We start from the raw sequence: 4,950 nt of genomic DNA on the forward strand, positions 1-4,950 counted from the left end.
TCCTCCTTAGGGTCCTTTCAGGTTCAGGATCTGCTTTAACAAGAATGTCCTTGTCCTTGCTCCTACTCATATGAAAAAGAAGGGAACAGAAAATAATAATAGGGATCCTTTTTACCACAAAAGAGAGATTCCTTTATGTTAGTAGAAGAAGAAAAGAATAGAAGAAGGAAAAGAGAAAAATTCGAACTCAGAGAAGAAGAGGGGGTTCAAATTTTAAGATGAAGAGAAGTGTTAGTAAATGAATAAATAAATAGAAAGAGATGAGAGAGAAGAGTTTTTGAAAATTAACTAAAATAAAAGAAAAATATTAAAGTTAAGATTCGAAAATTAAGAAAAGGAATAAAATAAAAATTAAAATTTGAAACAATTAGTTAAAAAATAATTTTGTAAAAGAGGGAGGTAATTTTCGAAAATTAGAGAGAGGAAAGTAGTTAGGTGGTTTTGAAAAAGATAAGAAACAAACAAAAAGTCAATTAGTTAGTTGAAAAAGATTTGAAAATCAATTTTGAAAAGATAAGAAGTTAGAAAAGATTTTTGAAATCAATTTTGAAAAAGATATTTTGAGAAGATATGATTGAAAAAGATATTTTGGAAAAGATTTGATTTTTAAAATTAAAATTGATTACTTGACTAACAAGAAACTAAACGATATGACCCAAATTTTTGACTAAGTCAACTCAAATTTTCGAAAATTATGAGCAAAATAAGGAAAAGGTATTTTTTATTTTTGAATTTTTAATGAGGAGAGAGAAAAACACAAATATGACCCAAAACATGAAAATTTTGGATCAAAACACTTAATGCATGCAAGAACACTATAAATGTCAAGATGAACACTAAGAACACATTGAAGATCATGATGAACATCAAGAACTTATTTTTGAAAAATTTTCAAGAAAAGAAAACATGCAAGATACCAAAGTTAGAAATTTTTCATATTTAGACACTAAGAATTCAAAAATGCATATGAGAAACAACAAAAAACACAAAACAAGAAAATATCAAGATCAAATAAGAAGACATACCAAGAACAACTTGAAGATCATGAAGAATGATGAGCGGATAATTTATACGCTTTTTGGCATTGTTTTTAGGTAGTTTTTAGTAAGTTCAAGCTACTTTTATGGATGTTTTCATTAGTTATTATGTTAAATTCACATTTTTGGACTTTACTATGAGTTTGTGTGTTTTTCTGTGATTTCAGGTAATTTCTGGCTGAAATTGAGGGACTTGAGCAAAACTCTGATAGGAGGCTGACAAAGGACTGCTGATGCTGTTGGAATCTGACCTCCTTGCACTCGAAATAGATTTTCTAGAGCTACAGAACTCCTAATGGCGCGCTCTCAATGGCTTTGGAAATTAGACATCCAGAGCTTTCCAGCAATATATAATAGTCTATACTTTATTCGGGAATTGATGATGTAAACAGGCGCTCAACGCCAGTTCCATGCTGCTGTCTGGAGTAAAACGCCAGAAACACGTCACGACCCGGAGTTGAACGCCCAAAACACGTTACAACTTGGCGTTCAACTCCAAAAGAAGCCTCAGCTCGTGGATAGATCAAGCTCAGTGCAAACACACACCAAGTGGGCCCCGGAAGTGGATTTATGCATCAATTACTTACTCATGTAAACCCTAGTAGCTAGTCTAGTATAAATAAGATAATTTACTATTGTATTAGACATCTCTGGTCTCAGTTTTATATTATTCTTCATCTGAGGAGACTATTGATCACGTTTTTGGGGGCTGGCCATTCGGCCATACCTGAACCTTTCACTTATGTATTTTCAACGGTGGAGTTTCTACACACCATAGATTAAGGGTGTGGAGCTCTGCTGTACCTCAAGTTTTAATGCAATTACTACTATTTCCTATTCAATTCTCTTTATTCCTATTCTAAGATATTCGTTGCACTTCAACTTGATGAATGTGATGATCCGTGACACTCATCATCATTCTCACCTATGAACGCGCGTGATTGACAACCACTTCCGTTCTACCTTAGGCGGGCGCGTATCTCTTAGATTCCTTAAACAGAATTTTCGTGGTATAAGCTAGATTGATGGGGGCATTCATGAGAATCCGGAAAGTTTAAATCTTGTCTGTGATATTTCGAGTAGGATTCTGGGATTGAATGACTGTGACAAGCTTCAAACTCCTGAAGGCTGGGCGTTAGTGACAGACCCAAAAGAATCAAGGGATTCTATTCCAACCTGATTGAGAACCGAGAGATGATTAGCCGTGCTGTGATAGAGCATTTGGACCTTTTTCACTAAGAGGATGGGATGTAGCCATTGACAACGGTGATGCCCTACATACAGCTTGCCATAGGAAGGAAGAAGTAGGAAAGTAGAAAAAGAAAGGGCACAGTATCTCCAAACGCCTATCTGAAATTTCCACCATTAATTTACATAAGTATTTCTATCCTATTTTAATTATCTTTATTTTCTGTTTATTATTTATTATTATTCGAAAATCCATAATCAATTATTATCCACTTGACTGAGATTTACAAGATGACCATAGCTTGCTTCATACCAACAATCTCTGTGGGATCGACCCTTACTCACGTAAGGTTTATTACTTGGACGACCCAGTACACTTGCTGGTTAGTTGAACAGAGTTGTGTCCACACATAGCAAAGAGCCATAATAATTATTCCATACATCAACAAAGAATACAACATTGATGATCACAATTTCGTCCACCAAGTTTTTGGCGCCGTTGCTGGGGATTGTTGAGTTTGAACAACTGACGGTTCATCTTGTTGCTCAGAATAGGTAATTTTCTTTTCAAAATTTTTCAAAAATCTTTTTCAAAATTTTCTTTTCTTTTTCGTTTTTCCAAAAATATTTTCAAAAAAAATTAATTAATAAAAATCCAAAAAAATCATAAAATCATAAAAACCAAAAATATTTTGTGTTCTTGTTTGAGTCTTGAGTCAGTTTTTAAGTTTGGTGTCAATTGCATGTTTTAAAAATATATTTCTTGCACTTTTCAAAAATTCATGCATTCATGGTGTTCTTCATAATCTTCAAGTTGTTCTTGGTATGTCTTCTTGTTTGATCTTGATGTTTTCTTGTTTTGTGTCTTTTATTGTTTTTCATACGCATTTTTGCATTCATAGTGTATATGCATTAAAGATTTCTAAGTTTAGTGTCTTGCACGCTTTCTTTGCATTAAATTTTTTTTTCAAAAATAAGTTCTTGATGTTCATCATGAGCTTCAAAGTGTTCTTGATGTTCATCTTGACATTCATAGTGTTCTTGCATGCATCATGTGTTTTGATCCAAAATTTTCATGTTTTGGGTCATGTTTGTGTTTTTTTCTCTCCTCATTAAAAAAAATTTCAAAAATAAAAAATTTATCTTTTCCTTATTTCCCTCCAAATTTTCGAAATTTTGGGTTGACTTGGTCAAAAATTTTTAAAATTAGTTGTTTCTTACAAGTCAAGTCAAATTTTCAATTTTAAAAAAATCCTATCTTTTCAAAATCTTTTTCAAAAATCATATTTTTTCCATTTTCCCTTTTTTTCGAAAACTCCAAAAATCTTTTTCAAAATATTTTCAAAATCTTTTTCTTATCTTTATATCATATTTTCGAAACTACACTAACAATTAATGTAATTGATTCAAAAATTAAATCTTTTTCAAACATATCTTATCATATCTTTTACATCTTATCTTTTTATCATATCTTTTTTTTCAAAATTTTATCTTTTTCAAAAATTTGATTTCAAAATATCTTATCTAACTTCTTATCTTCTTATCTTTTCAAATTTGATTTTAATATCTTTTTCAACTAACTATTTGACTTTTTGTTTGTTTCTTATCTTTTTCAAAATCAACTAACTACCTATCCCTCCCTAATTTTCGAAAATACTTCTCTCTTTTTCAAAAAAATTCTTTTTAATTATTTTAAATTTTAATTTTAATCATATCTTATCTTTAATTTTTGAAAATCACTAACCACTTTTTCAAAATTATTTTCGAAATTCTCTATCTCTCCTTCTATTTATTTATTTATTTATTTACTAACACTTCTCTTCACCTCTCTTCATCTCAAATCACTGCCCCTACCTTTACCCTTTATTCAGACTATTCATTCTTCTTCACTCCTATTCCATTTCTTCTTCTACTAACATAAAAGAATCTCTATACTGTGACATAGAGGATTCCTCTTTCTTTTCTTGTTCTCTTCTTCCCTATATGAGCAGGAACAAGGAAAAAGACACTCTTGTTGAAGTTGATCCAGAACCTGAAAGGACTCTGAAGAGGAAACTAAGAGAAGCTAAATTAAAACAATCCAGAAACAACCTTTCAGAAATTTTCGAACAAGAGAAGGAGATGGCAGCCGAAAATAATAATAATGCAAGGAGGATGCTGGGTGACTTTACTAAACCCACGTCCAAATTTGATGGAAGAAGCATCTCTATTCCTGCCATTGAAGCAAACAATTTTGAGCTGAAACCTCAGCTAGTTGCTTTAATGCAACAAAACTGCAAGTTTCATGGACTTCCATCTGAAGATCCTTATCAGTTTTTAACTGAGTTCTTGCAGATTTGTGATACTGTAAAGACGAATGGAGTAGATTCTGAAGTCTATAGGCTCATGCTTTTCCCTTTTGCTGTAAGAGACAGAGCTAGAACATGGTTGGATTCACAACCTAAAGATAGCCTGGACTCCTGGGAAAAGCTGGTCACGGCCTTCTTGGATAAATTCTTTCCTCCTCAAAAGCTGAGCAAGCTTAGAGTGGATGTTCAAACCTTCAAGCAAAAGGATGGTGAATCCCTCTGTGAAGCTTGGGAAAGATACAAGCAGCTGACCAAAAGGTGTCCATCTGACATGTTTTCAGAATGGACCATATTAGATATATTCTATTATGGTCTATCTGAGTTTTCAAAAATGTCACTGGACCATTCTGCAGGTGGATCCATTCACCTAAAGAAAA

This window comes from Arachis duranensis, chromosome 1 (assembly GCF_000817695.3).
Source record: "Arachis duranensis cultivar V14167 chromosome 1, aradu.V14167.gnm2.J7QH, whole genome shotgun sequence".
In the NCBI taxonomy this organism is placed as follows: domain Eukaryota; kingdom Viridiplantae; phylum Streptophyta; class Magnoliopsida; order Fabales; family Fabaceae; genus Arachis; species Arachis duranensis.